The 20,000-nt window shown below is 34.9% G+C and overlaps 1 protein-coding gene across 1 annotated transcript in view; it reads right to left on the bottom strand.

Moving 5' to 3' along the window:
* The window catches only part of LOC135217448 (uncharacterized), a 303,493-nt gene that overhangs the window by 64,375 nt on the left and 219,118 nt on the right, over window positions 1–20,000 (bottom strand).

The raw sequence follows: 20,000 nt of genomic DNA, 5'->3' as shown, positions 1-20,000 counted from the left end.
TGTAGCTATAATAATATCATTATACACTTGCGCATGATTATGGATAACAGATTTTACCAAATAATAACAGTTTAAAATGAATTCATTATACGCTTTTGCATAATTTTGGATATTTTCTTTACCAAATAATTTAAGAAAATCATTTAACACTTGTGCATAATTATGGATATTTATTTTACCAAATAATAATGGATATTTACTGTACCAAATAATAATTTTAAAAAATCATTATACACTTGTGCATAATCACCAATATTTACTTTACAAAATAATTTTAAAATATCATATATACTTGTCCTATTTATGAATATACTTTACCAAATAATAATTTTAAAAAATCGTCATACTCTTGTCCTAATTATGAATATTTATTTTACCAAATAACAACAATGACGATGCTGAGAACACCAACAATAACACGACATATAATAATGAAATCCACAGCGACACAAATTGCCGAAACACGCACAACATAAATACGAGCGAGTCAACGACGCCTGACTCAGCAGCAGCGGCGAGACAAAGCGATATCCTATAAACATCCTTCATAGGAAGTAAGTCAATCCCGACTTAAGTCAACCCTGGAATAAAGGAGCTTTATGAAGGCTTATTCTGGCGTTGCTACTGAATGGCGAGCTTTAATTAGGATGGTTTCTACCGACTGCAAAGTCTTTCGTAACGCTTGCGTCCGCCTCGTCCCCATCCTCAGTAGTCCGTCCACTAACAACCCGGGCCCCCCTAACCCCCTCCCACCGCCCCGGGCTCAGCTCAGCAGCTCACTCCGTCCGACCACCGGTGATCATCCCAGGCGAGAAAGGAATAATCATTTTCGAAATTGTGTGTGAGAGTGTATATATGTACACGTATGTATGTGTATATATATGTGTGTATATCTATGTATGGTGGTACACACACACAAACACACACACACACACACACACACACACACACACATATATATATATATATATATATATATATATATTATTATATAATAGTAAAAAACATATATTTCCACACATTATATATATATGTATATAATATATAGATATATATATATATATATATATATATATATATATATATATAAATTCCACACTCAGTGCAAATATTCACACTCAGCCTACATTTCTACAGTGTTTAGTAACTTATGAATCGGTTCTTGATCTAAGTTAATACTGAATGTGAATGAGACTGCTACTTTATTATCCCTCAAGAAGAGACACTATTTTACATGAGTTTGAAACGACTAAATCATCTTCGCGGCCATTTCAGTTTGGGCAGGTTTTACGTATGTATTATTAAAAAAAAAAAATTCGCCATTGAGATTTAACTGGCAGGTCACTGACCTTATAAAATCCCCGGCGTTACTTGCAGCAATGCTTACTGGTTTAGTGTAGACGGCAATAGGTCATAATGCCTTACAACAGGAATGAGGCTGCTAGCTAATGGATCGGCTCTTGATTTAAAATCAAATGTAAATGGAAATATAATTGAAATGTCTACAACGTCCATATAAAAACTGCAGACTTACCATAGCTCAAGAGGAGAAAAAATTTATACACAGTTCAAAAGACCAAATGATTTAGGTGGCTATGTCCATTTTGGTCTTCTGTGTGTGTGTGTGTGTGTGTGTGTGTGTGTGTGTGTGTGTGTGTGTGTGTGTGTGTATAATATATATATATATATATATATATATATATATATATATATATATATATATATATATATATATCAGTAAAAGCACACCAAGGCCAAAACCCGGAACAGCATTTTGTACAACTTTATTGTTGGACATGGTTTTCGAGTAGTACTATCACTCGTTTATCAACCTTAACCAAACAAAATTAAAATGAATGGAACCCATTAATTTAGTTTTCTTGGCAATTCAAAATTTACAATAAATAACAAAAAATGATTATGTTATAAAAAAATTATAAGAGTACGTTAAAAGATAGCTAATACTTAAAAAAAAATTATTAAAAATTAAAAATTGCTAAATGAAACAATTGAGTAGATAAAATAAAATGAAGCAGAATGCAAATTAAAGTCACAAAAACGGATGGTACAAAAGAACAGTAAATATACTAAGTCGATATACAAACCAGCAGGATGCAGACTAAAACACAAAAGTGAGGTAACAGCTACATTTCTAGCTAGGAGGCTTTATCTTAACAGAATATAAAACTTCTAGAATGTCGAGGTCGTAGCAAACTGGGCAGTAGGTTAAAATAGAAAAACATCGATATGTAAAGGGTGACCAGACTCCTCGCTGTGTTCCCTAATTGCACTATAACTAGGTCTTGTAAGATAATTGCCTGTACGAAATGACCTACCAGGTGCTCAAACCATCTCATCCAAGCTGATCTGGTAGTTTTTCCGACGTAAGTGGCATCACAACCACTGCACTGCCATTTATAGATCAGATTGGAGCGAAGGCTTGTTGGTATAGGGTCTTTAATTTTAAAGAAATTTCCTAATTTATTTTGTAAAGTAAAATATATTTTGATATCTAGCTGAGGGTAACCAATGGACAAAATAGAAATTAATTGCTTTTTTAGATCGTAACTATGAGTTCCAGTAAAGTTAAAGGTAAATAAATAACAGGTTTCTTTACGTTAGCAGTAGTTTCGGGTTTTTGTTTGTTTACATACAATTTTGAAAGTTGTTTACCAATATATGTATTTACGTAATTCAAACGGATAGCCATTGTTTTTTAAGAGTGACCTTAGAAATTCCAATTCTTCGTGTAAATTCAAATAGCTAGAACAAATTTATATGCTCTAGTAACTAGCGTAAATATTAAATTCATCTTATATTTTTCAAAGGTGTAGCTGATTGAAATTTAGACATAAGACCCCTGTGAAAGTAGCTTTCTAAAGACTGAAGTGTGAAATGATTATTATTTTTAACTTGAATATCTAGAAAACAAGTATGATTATCTTCGACTTCAGTATGTAAATTCTATATTTATATGCGGTTACTATTAAGGGTACTCTAAAAAACGAGGAATCTGGTCACGACTCTTAAAAATTAAGAAAGTATCATCAACATACCTCCTGTACAATAAGGGCTTAAAATCTAAAGGGCAATCGTCTAACCATTTCTTCTCCATAAAACACATAAAAAGCATTAGCCAGAGATGGTCCCCTATACTGGATCCCATAACTTACACCAGCAATTTGCTTATATAACAAACTGTTAAACAAAAAATAACATTCTTTGGTAGCTAGGATTAAAAGTTCCAAAGAAGGGTTTAACTGAGACCTGTTGAACCCGTTGACAGTATCATTATTATTTTTAAACAGCTCGTTTAGACAGATGTCAATCGTCTCATCCAGTGGAATTGAGTGAAAAGAGACTTCACATCAAATGATGCCATAACACAATTATCAAAATTACAGTTTCTTAGGCAGTTGATAAAATGAAAGGAGTCATTCAAGTATACTCATTTGTAGTTAACGGCGCAAGGATGGGAAACAAGAAACTTTGCGGTATTATAGTTGGCAGTTCCAATGGCTGATAGAATAGGTCTCAATGGGTAGTTTTCCTTGTGGACCTTGGGGAGCCCGTACAGACGTCCTGGTCTAGACCCGGACGCTGAAGGCCATGAAAAAACCTCTTTAGAGAAACAGCCAGATTTATATAGTTTGTCTAATGTTCTATTGACTTTATCTTCTAAATGCACAATACATTTGAAAGGATCTTTTCTTAATAACGTGGAACTTAGTTTGGATCATTGAGGATGTCTATCATTTTATCAACATACTCTGTTCTATTCAGCAAGACTACACCATTGCCCCTTATCGGGTTTTGTAACCACAATGGATGTGTCTTTAGCTAGACTTTGTAAAATATTAAACTCGTCAGTACTAAGTAAATACTTGGTCTTCTGGTTTATAATTGTAAAGGATGAAAACGCAAGGTGTTTAAGAGTTGATCTGAAATAATCATAAGAGTAGCCTTTGGGATTGTTGGGTATAAAAATTATGTGTTTGTAAAGCCTTAAACAAACGTTCCCAATTCAAGAAGTGTGAGTCAAAACGTAACCTTTTAGACGTAAAAGCAAAATTAAGACCGCGTGATAAAACCACTTTTTCTTTATCAGTTAATACACGAGAGGAATAATTAAAAATGACATTATCGGGAGACATGGACGAATCGAAATAACCTAAATTTTTCAATTTTAAGGAATGCACATGAGAAACTTTTTCAATGCTATTGGTATTGACTCTATTTATACAATTAGATAAATGAATGAAATCTAGACGAGAAACTGAATTTTTCAACACATCAGTCACTTGGTTTAGTTTAAATGCAGTATGATGCAAAAGTCGCCGCTTACCGCGAATTTCTTCTTCCAGTAGTTTCTTCTGGTACTCCCGATAATGTTGGGTTCTGTGTAAGGTTTTGTTGTATAACTTGAAGTGAAGAAATTTTGGATGAGTCCATTTCTCTCACAAGTCTCCAGGAAATGCAAATCACTGCGGACTTTTCTCAACTTATTAATCTGTGCCTTGTACCAACCTAAATTGTTGAAGAACTGTAGGTCCATATCTTCTTCTGACAATCACAGCAATTGAAACACCAGCAGGGAAGCGCCATCTACATATCAGTAAGGACACCAAGGCCAAAACCCGGAACAGCATTTTGTACAACTTTATTGGGACATGTTTCGAGTAGTACTATCACTAGTTATCAACCTACAAAATTTAAAATTAAAATGAATGACATTTATAGTTCTTGCAATCAAATTTACAATAATAAAATGATATGTATAAAAATTATAAGAGTACGTTAAAAGATAGCTAATACTTAAAAAAAAATTATAATTAAAAATTGCTAAATGAAACAATTGAGTAGATAAAATAAAATGAAGCAGAATGCAAATTAAAGTCACAAAACGGATGGTACAAGAACAGTAATATACTAAGTCGATATACAAACCAGCAGGATGCAGACTAAAATAAAACACAAAAGTGAGGTAACAGCTACATTTCTAGCTAAGGAAGGCTTTATCTTAACAGAATATAAAAAAAAACTTCTAGAATGTCGAGGTCTGTAGCAAACTGGGCAGAGGTTAAAATAGAAAAATCATCGATATGTAAAGAGTGACCAGACTCCTCGCTGTGTTCCCTAATTGCACTATAACTAGGTCTTGTAAGATAATTGCCTGTACGAAATGACCTACCAAGGTGCTCAAACCATCTCATCCAAGCTGATCTGGTAGTTTTTCCGACGTAAGTGGCATCACAACCACTGCACTGCCATTTATAGATCAGATTGGAGCGAAGGCTTGTTGGTATAGGGTCTTTAATTTTAAAGAAATTTCCTAATTTATTTTGTAAAGTTAAAAATATATTGTTTGATATCTAGCTGAGGGTAACCAATGGACAAAATAGAAATTAATTGCTTTTTTAGATCGTAACTATGAGTTCCAGTAAAAGTTAAAGGTAAATAAATAACAGGTTTCTTTACGTAAATAAATAACAGGTTTCTTTGTGACTTTAATTTGCATTCTGCTTCATTTTATTTTATCTACTCAATTGTTTCATTTACCAATTTTTAATTATAATTTTTTTTAAGTATTAGCTATCTTTTAACGTACTCTTATAATTTTTATACATATCATTTTATTATTGTAAATTTGATTGAAAGAACTATAATGTCATTCATTTTAATTTTGTAGGTTGATAACGAGTGATAGTACTACTCGAAACATGTCCCAATAAAGTTGTACAAAATGCTGTTCCGGGTTTTGGCCTTGGTGTCCTTACTGATATGTAGATGGCGCTTCCCTGCTGGTGTTTCAATTGCTGTGATTGTCAGAAGAAGATATGGACCTACAGTTCTTCAACAATTTAGGTTGGTACAAGGGACAGATTATAAGTTGAGAAAAGTCCGCAGTGATTTGCATTTCTGGAGACTTGTGAGAGAATGGACTCATCCCAAAATTTCTTCACTTCAAGTTATACAACAAAACCTTACACAGAACCCAACATTATCGGGAGTACCAGAAGAAACTACTGGAAGAAGAAATTCGCGGTAAGCGGCGACTTTTGCATCATACTGCATTTAAACTAAACCAAGTGACTGATGTGTTGAAAAATTCAGTTTCTCGTCTAGATTTCATTCATTTATCTAATTGTATAAATAGAGTCAATACCAATAGCATTGAAAAAGTTTCTCATGTGCATTCCTTAAAATTGAAAAATTTAGGTTATTTCGATTCGTCCATGTCTCCCGATAATGTCATTTTTAATTATTCCTCTCGTGTATTAACTGATAAAGAAAAAGTGGTTTTATCACGTGGTCTTAATTTTGCTTTTACGTCTAAAAGGTTACGTTTTGACTCACACTTCTTGAATTGGGAACGTTTGTTTAAGGCTTTACAAACACATAATTTTATACCACAATCCCAAAGGCTACTCTTATGATTATTTCAGATCAACTCTTAAACACCTTGCGTTTTCATCCTTTTACAATTATAAACCAGAGACCAAGTATTTACTTAGTACTGACGAGTTTAATATTTTACAAAGTCTAGCTAAAGACACATCCATTGTGGTTACAAAACCCGATAAGGGCAATGGTGTAGTCTTGCTGAATAGAACAGAGTATGTTGATAAAATGATAGACATCCTCAATGATCAAACTAAGTTCCACGTTATTAAGAAAGATCCTTTCAAATGTATTGTGCATTTAGAAGATAAAGTCAATAGAACATTAGACAAACTATATAAATCTGGCTGTTTCTCTATAGAGGTTTTTCATGGCCTTCAAGCGTCCGGGTCTAGAACCAAGACCGTCTGTAAACGGGCTCCCCAAGGTCCACAAGGAAAACTACCCATTGAGACCTATTCTATCAGCTATTGGAACTGCCAACTATAATACCGCAAAGTTTCTTGTTCCCATCCTTGCGCCGTTAACTACAAATGAGTATACCTTGAATGACTCCTTTCATTTTATCAACTGCCTAAGAAACTGTAATTTTGATAATTGTGTTATGGCATCATTTGATGTGAAGTCTCTTTTCACTCAAATTCCACTGGATGAGACGATTGACATCTGTCTAAACGAGCTGTTTAAAAATAATAATGATACTGTCAACGGGTTCAACAGGTCTCAGTTAAAGGAACTTTTAATCCTAGCTACCAAAGAATGTTATTTTTTGTTTAACAGTTTGTTATATAAGCAAATTGATGGTGTAAGTATGGGATCCAGTATAGGACCATCTCTGGCTAATGCTTTTATGTGTTTTATGGAGAAGAAATGGTTAGACGATTGCCCTTTAGATTTTAAGCCCTTATTGTACAGGAGGTATGTTGATACTTTCTTAATTTTTAAGAGTCGTGACCAGATTCCTCGTTTTTTTAGAAGTACCTTAATAGTAAGCATATAAATATAGAATTTACATCTGAAGTCGAAGATAATCATACACTTGCTTTTCTAGATATTCAAGTTAAAAATCTTAATAATAAATTTCACACTTCAGTCTTTAGAAAGCCTACTTTCACAGGTCTTATGTCTAAATTTCAATCAGCTACACCTTTGAAATATAAGATGAATTTAATATTTACGCTTGTTACCAGAGCATATAAAATTTGTTCTAGCTATTTGAATTTACACGAAGAATTGGAATTTCTAAGGTCACTCTTAAAAAACAATGGCTATCCCGTTGAATTACGTAAATACATATATTGGTAAACAACTTTCAAAATTGTATGTAAACAAACAACCCGAAACTACTGCTAACGTAAAGAAACCTGTTATTTTATTTACCTTTAACTTTTACTGGAACTCGTAGTTACGATCTAAAAAAGCAATTAATTTCATTTTGTCCATTGGTTACCCTCGCTAGATATCAAAATATATTTTTTACTTTACAAATAAATTAGGAAATTTCTTTAAAATTAAAGACCCTATACCAACAAGCCTTCGCTCCAATCTGATCTATAAATGGCAATGCATGGTTGTGATGCCACTTACGTCGGAAAACTACCAGATCAGCTTGGATGAGATGGTTTGAGCACCTTGGTAGGTCATTCGTACAGGCAATTATCTTACAAGACCTAGTTATAGTGCAATTAGGGAACACAGCGAGGAGTCTGGTCACCCTTTACATATCGATGGTTTTTCTATTTTAAACCTCTGCCCAGTTTGCTACAGACCTCGACATTCTAGAAGTTTATATTCTGTTAAGATAAAGCCTTCCTTAGCTAGAAATGTAGCTGTTACCTCACTTTTGTGTTTTTAGTCTGCATCCTGCTGGTTTGTATATCGACTTAGTATATTTACTGTTCTTTTGTACCATCCGTTTTGTGACTTTAATTTGCATTCTGCTTCATTTTATTTTATCTCTCAATTGTTTCATTTAGCAATTTTTTTTAATTATAATTTTTTTTTTAAGTATTAGCTATCTTTTAACGTACTCTTATAATTTTTATACATCATTTTAATTATTGTAAATTTGATTGCAAGAACTATAATGTCATTCATTTAATTTTGTAGGTTGATAACGAGTGATAGTACTACTCGAAACATGTCCCAATAAAGTTGTACAAAATGCTGTTCCGGGTTTTGGCCTTGGTGTCCTTACTGATATGTAGATGGCGCTTCCCTGCTGGTGTTTCAATTGCTGTATATATATATATATATATATGAAGGCTGGTCACTTGCTTGATTCCGGCTCTCCACCGGATAGTAGGGAAGGTTGACCTTTTAATGACCTTTAGCCTTATAAAATTTCTAGAATACTGAAACCTGCAGCATTGCTTTCCGGTTTATAGCAAGAGTTAAAAAAGCATGACGATGATCCTAAAGACCAACAAAGACAGATAGGTAAATATTTTTTGAAATAGTTAAAAAAGAGAAGTCAAGTGAAAGCATGACCTTATGTCAACGCTAAATCGGTTTGACCTCAAAAAAAAAAAAAAAAAACGAAAGGGGGGAGAGAGAGAGAGAGAGAGAGAGAGAGAGGAGAGAGAGAGAGAGAGAGAGAGAGAATAAATCCCGCAAAGCCGGATGTGACACCATAAGAAGACGAAGAAATGATAAGTATTGAGTTTGGAAGTTCTTCGCTGATTCTTTAAGCGATGTTCTGCTTATGTGATGTGATCTCTGCATGATGTGCCTTGAGTAAGAGATGAGAATGCGCCTAGTTTACGCGATGTGGACTGGTATATTAGACTATGGAAAACAGGACTAACTGAACAGAAAGAGTTTTCAGTCACTCTAGAAGTGAGTGTCGCTTGATTTTGAGCCATTTCAAATCGGGTGGTGGATCTTCGATAGCTTCAAACACGTTTTAGTTAGAACAGAAAAGAATACAGAACTTAGGTCATATAGGCCAAGCACTGGAACCTACGAGGTCATTCAGCGTTGAAAGGGAAATTAACAGTAAGATTTGGAAAGCGTAACAATAAGAAAATCTCGCAGTTGCCATAGCAACCAATTGTCAGGAGAGGTTGGAAAGTCAGATGGGTGAAAGAGAATACTAATGAAGGTACAGTAATGACTACAGTGCACCAAGTGAGGTGCACTGACGGCATTATACGCCAGTAAAGGGAACACGTTGCAGTTAAAATCTGAGGATTATAAAATAAATCTATATAAAATACAGATCATTCGAGCGTTAGCACATCCCCGATTCGATAACGATGTCAAATTTTGACCATAAGTAACAGTTAGCCAAGGAACTGTAGTTATCACTTATGACACAAAAAAATTTCTGGGAGAGAGAGAGAGAGAGAGAGAGAGAGAGAGAGAGAGAGATTTTGTATTCTTGCCTTCCCCATCGTGCATTTCGAATTCAAAATCTTCGGAATTCCCCCCATATCTCGAAAAGTAACCCCCCATAAAAGCAAAAACCCTACCCCCCACCCCACACAAACACACACACACAAAGTCAAATAGGATTTCTGTTCCCTTCCGAAGACAAGCCTTCCAAGGGCACATCCCGGAACGATTAGACACTTACATACCCCTCGCTGATCCATGCCCTTTCTCTCTCTCTCTCTCTCTCCAGGGCCCAAAGCCGCTGCTAACCCCGCCGGAGTGCATCGTACCAACCCCCTAAAACCTCACGGTGAGACAGACAAACCCCCCATAATTACGTGGCACGCTTAAAGCCTAGACTTAACATGATCCTTGTGCCCCATCCGCCCTTACGAACTAAACATGGTAGCATTAGGCAACTCAGAACATCCAAGAGAAATCCGGTAAGCTAGATTAATGCTCCACTAGAAGGATTGCATGAGTGATATCCGAGGAGGGGAAAGGCGAAGGGGGGGGGGGGGGGGTGGCGGGGGGGGGGGGGGTGGTAGGGGAGGAGTGTGGCGGGGGTTTGAAGGAGAAGAGGGAAGGAGGAAGATGAGGCTGAAGAGGAAAGAGGGAAGAAAAGAGAAAATGGGGGAGGGGGTGGGGCGAGAAAAAACATGGCGAATCAGAATGGGATGAGAGACACAAAAGCGAACAAGGAGAAACAAGAATTGGGAAAACTATTAATAATGAAAAACGTCAGTGACCGAGAAAATGACGCTATTATAAAACGGAAAAATCCATCGGCATTATGCCATGCCCTATTTCTATCCGTGGGCCACATCTTGCATAAAACGTATTACAGCAGGACGTACCATGAAACGCTATGGGACACGAACCAAATCAATGGCGGCTTATCTTATAGCTCTCTGTAAACTCCTTTTCATGATTTCAAATGATACCAGTAGAAGTATTGTAAAAAAAAAAAAAAAAAAAAAAAAAAAGGAAATTGTACTTAATACTGCGTTTTCTATCATAGGTTGCAGCTCTGACAAAGCTTAGATTGACAACGAAATCTAATAGAATGTTACGATGCATTTACTATAATGTGACGGAATATACGATGTTTATAATAAGCCTTCATAGGTGAGTTGAATATCTTAAAAACTGCGCATAAAATATGGTCTTCTTAACGACAACTCCATCATTTAGACATGTATTTTGGTTCAGTGAGCTCCTTTCATTTCCGATTCACGGGGCTACAAGACGAAATACTAAGGAGAGAGAGAGAGAGAGAGAGAGAGAGAGAGAGAGAGAGAGAGAGATTCTCTAAAACATGCTTTACGAAAATATCTATAAATATCGCCAAGATTTCTTGTTCTGCAGAGACATTACGAGTTTTTAACAGGGATTTTCAATCAATCAATTTCAAGTCAGTCAACCAATTTGAGAAAGTCACCTGTGCTATTGAAGCCAGTAAATGAATATTCAGAGAGAGAGAGAGAGAGAGAGAGAGAGAGAGAGAGAGAGAGAGAGAGAGAGAGAGAGAGAGAGAGAGAGAGAGAGAGAGATCCGCTCAGATGGAGAAGTTTTTTTTAACATTTATTTGAATGAAGCTATTTAAATTCACATACCATGATTGAAAAGAATTAATCCCTAATCCGGATAGGTTAATGGACGCTGAACTTCCCAGTAAAAAGAAATGGATATAAGATCGAAAAATGAGAAGGAGAAAGGAAAGAGAGAGAGAGAGAAAAAAAAACCTGAGATGATGAAACTAGAATAGAGATAGAAAAAAAAATGAGGAAAAGTAAAGCCTTGGCACAAAATGGTGGTTCATCCAGAAAAAAAATCCGATGATACTTGAGAGAGAGAGAGAGAGAGAGAGAGAGTCGAGAGAGACTGAGAGAGAGAGAGAGAGAGAGAGAGCCTTCGGCCCTTGAATGTGTCGGAGTGTATGAAACGTTGCAAAATAATTAATCGTAATCTCTAGTAATGATGTTGCATATCGCTAGCATGCTTACGACTGGATTTGGGACACGGGAGTTACCTCGTCGTAATTGCTTCACTTGGTTCTCCTAAACAAACAAATATACAACGAAACGAACAAATAAAACTCACGAAATAAACACATTTGTCCAATATACATAAAGCGCGCGCACACACACACACACACACACACACACACACACACACATATATATATATATATATATATATATATATATATATATATATATATATATATATATATATATATATATTTACCAATAAAATCCAATCGTTTGACCTAATTGAGATATGTCAACCTTCGGTGCGTTGTTCACCAGTTTAAGCAACAATGAGAAAGCAATAATTAGAAAAATAGAGAAGAACCTGTATAAAATTAATGCAGCTGAGGCAGCAATCACTTTTGATAAAATAATAATAATAATTAATAACTAAATAAAATCATACTTACAGCCATAAGCTACAGAAAAATAATTTAAAAAAAAATCGCCTGGATTAACCGAAGAACACCGTAATCCCAAAGCACACGCAAGGGTATTGTAATAACAAACAAGAAAATACAAGAGACTGAAAACGAACATTTTAGACTTGAGAGAGAGAGAGAGAGAGAGAGAGAGAGAGAGAGAGAGAGAGAGAGAGTCATACACGCCAGGCCTAATCCTCGTAAAAGGCTGTGACTGCATGCAACTGCACGGCATCAGTGCCAACTCTGAAGTGATAATAAAAGAAATAATAAAGGAAATAGCAAAATATACAATAATAAAGCACCAAGATTTTAGGTCAACGGTCAAGCGCTGAGACCTATGAGGTCATTCAGCGCTGAAAGGGAAATTGATAGTAGGATATTTGAAGGCTGTAACAGGAGGAATACCTCGCAGTTGCACTGCGAAACAACTGTTAGAGAGGTTGGAAAACCAGATGGAAGAAATACAATATGAACGGAGGTTCAGTAAAATGAATGAAAGAGGTCGCAGCTGGGGGCCGAAGGGACGCTGCAAAGACCCTTCAGTAATGCTTACAGTACACCACGTGAGGTGGAAATAATGAGAAGGGAAATCAGACAATTTTCTTATGGAGAGTCTAGGGGAAACAAGAATAATTGATTATTGATTCATTTGTAAAAACCTGGGGGGAGGATGAAAGGAGCCTAAATCGGTAATAATAGAGTCAACGATAATTCACCTTAATAGAGGTGAATAGAAAAATATGTGGGTAAGGGTGAAATTTTAAAATTTTATAAATATATATATATATATATATATATATATATATATATATATATATATATATATATTTGTATGTATATACATATATGAAATAATTGATTCAGAATTCAAGGATGCTACTGGACAGCGTAATCGGATTTACGTAATTTACATATAAGCTAATGACTCTCATTTAACTCGACGTAATGATAAATTGCTAAATTACAAAATCAAAACTATACATTACTTGCATCAATAAATTTATGTGGTCACTAAAAAATAAATAAAATGAAAAAAATAAAATAAAATAAAAGCGAGAAAATAGAAGAAACCGGACACCGCCAGTCCCTACGCACTAAGGGCTGAATGAAGAAAAAAAAATTGCAAGAAGAGCTAGACTAAAGGGCGTCACCATGCACGCCCGCGCCCGCCATAATCCTCGGAAGAAGGTGTAGGAGGTGGAGGAGAGGGGTGGGGAGAGGAGAGGAAAGAAGGGAGCGCTAAAAGGGCGTCCGAGAGTCTCAAATTACGGGAATGTGTTAGGCTGACACCGGATTATCGCCTGAGTGGTAGGTCGGTTGAGATGCAAAGATGGGTCACGCCATCTCCGAGAATCTCTCTCTCTCTCTCTCTCTCTCTCTCTCTCTCTCGTTGCAACTGGAATCTTAAGACGGAGCGCTGGAAAACACCAACTCCAAGAGATGTCTTATTTATGCGCGCGAGCGTTTTCTGTTTGAGTGTAGTACGATGCGCAAATTACGAGGGCTTATTGTGAGTTAGTTACAAGTAACGAACGTAAAAGTCTACGTGCTTTTTTATACTATATATTACTATATACTGTATACATACACGCACCAATAAACAGACAGGCGAATTACCTTCTAGCACCCCCGACAGCCAACTTGAACGGCTAACAAATGAAATAACAATTTATTTGTGATATATTAAACATATATAATTATATATGTTTAATATATACAAATATTTGTTTATTTATATATGTATATATCATTCGCCTATAAGGATAAAATCCAAATTATTCTCTCTCTCTCGACCATAAAGCGATGTCCTATAATTTCCCAAATGAGAGTGGTTAATTAAGACACAAAGCAAAAACTAAAATACGAGACAGTTCCGGAAACTTCATAAGCAGGAGAAAGACGCCATGAATTCACAGGAATTGGGAGTATTCACTGATTGGGTATTGCAAAATGCCCTGTAAACTATTATGGGGCATCAACAACGCTATCTTAACCACGGTCTAGGTATAGTATACCTAGACCGTGATCATAACAATCAAAATCGTTCTAAAGCCGTACCGCTACTCTCTTTCCATGTTAAAACTATACGTCAAAACTAGCATAGCCATGAGACCACGGACATTTATTTGCTAAAAACAGAGAGTAGCGGTACGGCATTAGAACGATTTTGATGGTTATAGCCACGGTCTAGGTATATACCTAGACTGTGATCATAACCATCATAACTCGAAGAAAAAGTGAAGATAGATAAAGCGCTGTTTATATTCAGAGCACATCTGCCATCTTCGTATTCCGGCAAGATTACTCTCGCCACAACAACTGGGTAATTTAAAAAACAGGCGTGGAAACTACTAAAACTTCCTTATCTCTTATTTATAAAGTCCATTTATTCTTTATCTGTGTATTTCACGAAAGGAAGTGTAACTGGCAAAACAGAACGAATCATGCTCGACTTACTAAAAATGATAAACATAATGGTCAACTTGAATAATACAAACTTCTAGGTTACATGTTTTAATATTCCATATTCGTAAGACCGAAGCTTTGGTATAATTCGCATATACTGAAGCATCAACACAAGCATCGAGTCAGACATTCTGTGATGCGCCTGTATCTTTGTGTATCTTTTTTTTTTTTTTTTTTTTTTTTTTTTAAACAGAGAGCATAGGAGTCAAAAGGGCAGTCTGTCTTTAATACTCAGTTGGCATTAATTATGATTTATCTTGTGGGTCGGCCTGTAGCATTCTTCCCTTAAAATATCATCAATTATATGATGTGTGTATATGTACATGCATATAAATATATATATTAAATTTATATGTAGGTCGACCTGTATAATTTTTCCCTTAAAATAGCCTCACTTATATGATGTGTATATACATACGATATATAATATATATATATATATATATATATATATATATATATATATATATATATATACACCTATACTTCTATGTTTGATTTTAAATCACGAAGAAGTATTAAACGTGATGATTATACGAACCAAGTTCCTTCGTGGCTGTAACTTTGTTCATACACTTCGGTATCTATAAACGTGAAAGTTATACAAATACACAATACGTGCATCTAAAAAAAAATCCGAAAAAAATGAACGCAAGCAAGCAGAAGCACCCGTCTTTACCGAGCGGGATGAATCGAAAAAATAAAAAAAATGCAGCAAAACCCTTTTTTAATTTCCAATATATCAGAACAGAATATCAAAGTGAGCCTTCGGAGAGCAAATACATTCTATATCCTCCGTAGTCCGGCATCTGCTCAGAAATAACATCTGGGTAAATCCCCCCTGGCCATAAACAAATCTTCCTCCCCAGACACTTGCAAGCAATGCTTTTCATTATAAATACGAGCTCATTACCCGTCGCGCGACGCGCTGGAATAATAAATACTTCGGCTTTTATTCTCTCTCTCTCTCTCTCTCTCTCTCTCTCTCTCTCTCTCTCTCTCTCTCTCGCTAGTAGCCATCTTGCTTGGTAACGACGGAAGTCAGAGTACCCGCGTGAAGTCAGATTAAATCACATATCACAAGTTTAACATACGACTAGAATTTGAGAAATATCTAGAAGTGTTCGTGAACTATCGGTGATAAGATTAGTGTGAAAATAGTAGGATAAAGCGTCTTCTAAGTTAGTTTAACAAGTGTAATACTGAAATCAGAACAAGATGGCAGTAAGTTCCAACTGCGGGAAAAGGTGGCGTAATTTAGCTTGCTTGGCGGATTCGCAATACGATGAGGTAGCAGGAAGGGAACTGGCATTTCTCATCTATGAAATCAGCAACAGTCCTAACCAAAAAGATACAAAAGCATTCATAGATATATTAGAAGGATATAATCCTTCAAACTGGAACAAATCTAATGAAAACATCTTGAAATAATTGAAGAAGTTCCAAATAAAATCCAAGTGGTCAAGAGACTCATAAAGAAAATATACATAAACCAACATATTCCGACAAAGAAAATGAATAAGGTGAATCTTGTGAATATCCTAATTGATGCATTAGGAAAAAGAATGCCAAAAGCATGCAAACTGTGTAAGGTTTGGTATAGCATAGTCAATCCACAAAACCTAATCAGAAAATGTGCTGCATGCAACATTCCGACCCATCCACAGTGTGCTGAGGTAATGCAAGATTTGAGAAAAGATACAAGAATTTTTTGTTTCAACATGTCTATCATGGATAGACAATGTTATTAAATCAAGATTGAATGTACAAATAGTTGAGGATGAAGAAGAAGAGGAAGAGGAAGAAGAAGAAGAAAAAGAAGAAGAGGAAAACGGAAGAGAAAAGAAGAAAAAGAAAAAGAAGAAGGAAAAGGGAAAGAGAAGTAAACAAAAATGAAATGACAGAAAAAAATAAGGAAAACAAAGAACAAGATAAAAGTATGGATGCAGAGATACTCATTGATACTACATATGAGGCAATAAAGCAGCATACCTACGAAGAAATAAAAAATTACGATATGACAACAGAAAAAGCAAATCCCGAAGAGGCTCTACCCAGATCTACACAATGACGGAAAGAGGAAAAAATAGACAAGAAAGACAAAATCTGCAACCTTTTGAAAAGAGGAATTGCAGATTTGGAGAAAGATGTTACTACAAACATCCTAAGGTATGTCAAAACTATGAAAATATATGGTAAATGTGCATACTTAGATGGCTATGGGGATGATTGCAGAGATCTGCATCCAAAAATATGTAAAAAACCTAAAAGAAGGAAAAGGATGTAAGTTCGACAAAAAATGCAAATATATGCACCCTGTAGCCATGAATCATAATCAAATAAATAACCAACCAAGTAATAAAATCCAAAATAAGAAAGAAACAATAAAGAGAGAAATCAAGAATATCAGGTAAAAGAGAAAAGCAAACCACCAATGAGATATGCAGAGGTGTCAGCAAAAAATTTCAAAGCATCAGCTCCGAAATTCTACTCAAGAGATAATAACTGTATTTATTATGCAAGAGGATATTGCAGAAACCGAGGAGAAAATTGTAGATTCAGACACAAAATGAATAATTATGATGAAGTAAGATCAAATATTATGGAAAAGTTGGATTTTTTGTTTTTTTAATGTCAGAATTTCTGGAAATGAAAAAAAGAACAACATACCAGAACAGGAAAGAGACATGGGAAAATCCTTATTACTACCAATATTAAATGAAGAAGAAGAAAAAACACGCAAACCATCATAGATGATGAATGCGCAGGGTTTAGTTACGAGTAACTCAAAAAGAAAAATAGAGTGACTTAGAAGAACTAACCCAAAATGAAAAGAAAATAGATATAATGAATATAAGTGAAACCTGGTATTCCCAAGAGACTGGGAATGATGATCAAATAAAAGGGTTCCAAACTTATAGATCAGATAGAAAAATAGGAATCAAGGGGGAACCGCAATATATGGGAAAGACAAAAACAAGGAAAAATATATATGATAAATATAGTAACTCAGAATGTGAACTAATAGCGGTAGAATTTGAATCTGAAAAATTGATGAACATAGTAATATATAGACCTCCTAATACTAAAGAGTTTGACTTAGTAATTGAAAAAAAATTGAAAAATTGGATGATATATGTAGAAATCACAAGGACTGGACTATTCTCCTATCTGGTGACTTCAACTTTCCCTTTCGTTAGAATGGAAAGAAACGAATAGGAGACTGTGGTTGTACTTTATACATATAAAAAAGAGAGTAATAGTAGTGCAGAAGATAAGAGGCAATTTGAAAAGCTATTAGATATGCTACTAGAATACAACCATTCAACAAATAAATCACCTGCCAACAAGAAAGGAAAATACTTTAGACCTAGTATTTGTGAACGAGATGAATTATGTTAAAGAAATAATAGTTATAATGCGAGTATTTCAGATCATAATGTCATAGAATTAACAGTTCATTCCAAAGCAAGTGAAAATAGAGATAAGCAAGAAATGAAAAAAAAAGTGGGAAGGATATGGAAAATACAACTTCTACAGTAAAAAATATAAAATGGTCAGAAAGTTAATGAAGAATTAAACAAAGATTGGGATAACATTTTCGTAAGTGATGACATAAGGTAAATACGGAGATATTATATAAAATATTGGAGAAAATAGTGGATAAATATATACCGAAGAAGAAAAGTAAACATCATTCATGCATACCAAGAGACAGAAGGATCTTGTTCCAGAAAATCAGAAAGTGGAAAAAAGGTCTTGCAAAAGAAAAAATGCATGGAAGTTATAGAACTAAAAAGTAAGATAGAAAATGCAGAACAAAAGATTATACAATCAAAAGAAAATGAAAAACGGGACTTGGGAAGAAAAAAAACCCTATTAAAATATCAAGCAAAACCCCAAACTATTATACTCATATGCGAAGAAGATGAATAAAGAAGATAGAAATAGGCCCTCTGAGAATTGAAGGAGATTAACGAATGAAAAAAAAAGGAATTTGCAACATACTGGCAGAACGATATAAGAGAGAATTCACCCCTAGAATAGATAATGAAAGATAATGATATAGAAGTAAGGGACGAAAATAAATAGTGAATATTTAGCTGACATAGAAATTAATGAAGCTGATATTGTGCAGGCAATTAATGAAATTAAAAAAAAATGGAGCTGCTGCAGGGAGGATGGAGTCCCTGCTATTTTGTTAAAGAAGTAGTTCATTCTATCGCAAAGCCACTTGCAATATTATTAAGACAAAGTGTAGATACAGGCAAGATTTTAGTTTTTATGATGAGCACAAATTAGCATATATCAACCCTACTTTCAAAAGTGGATCAAGACTAGAGGCAAGTAATTATAGGCCTGTGAGTCTAACATCAAAATTATAATAGTGTATGAAAGGGTAATGGAAGAAAAATATTATGAAACATTTAAAAAAAAAATAATAATTTGTTTAATATAGGACAACACGGTTTCGTACCCGGAAAAAAGTACACAAACCCAACTGTTAGTCCACCGTGAGAACATATTCAAAAATATGAAAAGCGGAAATGAAACAGATGTGGTTTATCTAGACTTTGCAAAAGCTTTTGACAAAGTAGACCATAATATATTAGCAAAGAAAATTAGAAAACACAATATCGTAGATAAAGTAGGAAGATGGTTAAAAGGAATTTTTCACAACAGAAAACAGATAGTTATTGCAAACGATGAGAAATCGGATGAAACCAAGGTAATATCCGGTGTGCCACAGGTACGGTGCTAGCTGCAATATTGTTTTGTTATTATGATTGAAGACATAGACAGTAATGTTAAGGATTCGGTAGTGAGTAGTTTCGCTGATGACACAAGAATAAGTAGAGAAATTACTTGTGATGAAGATAGGAACGCTCTACAAAGAGACCTTAACAAAGTATATGATTGGGCAGAGGTAAATAGGATGGTATTTAACTCTGATAAATTTGAATCAATAAATTATGGAGACAGAGAAGGAAAGCTATATGCATATAGGGGACCTAATAATGAGACAATCACAAATAAGGAAGCAGTTAAAGACCTTGGTGTGATGATGAATAGGAACATGTTATGCAATGATCAAATAGCCATTCTGTTGGCAAAATGTAAAGCAAAAATGGGAATGTTGTTACGGCACTTCAAAACAAGAAAAGCTGAACACATGATTATGCTTTATAAAACATATGTTCGTAGTCCACTTGAATATTGCAATATGATATGGTACCCACACTATCAAAAGGATATTGCACAAATAGAGAGTGTACAAAGGTCCTTTACAGCTAGAATA

The sequence above is a fragment of the Macrobrachium nipponense genome, chromosome 7 (assembly GCF_015104395.2).
Source record: "Macrobrachium nipponense isolate FS-2020 chromosome 7, ASM1510439v2, whole genome shotgun sequence".
In the NCBI taxonomy this organism is placed as follows: Eukaryota; Metazoa; Arthropoda; class Malacostraca; order Decapoda; family Palaemonidae; genus Macrobrachium; species Macrobrachium nipponense.
This window is presented reverse-complemented; position numbering and strand designations above follow the sequence as displayed.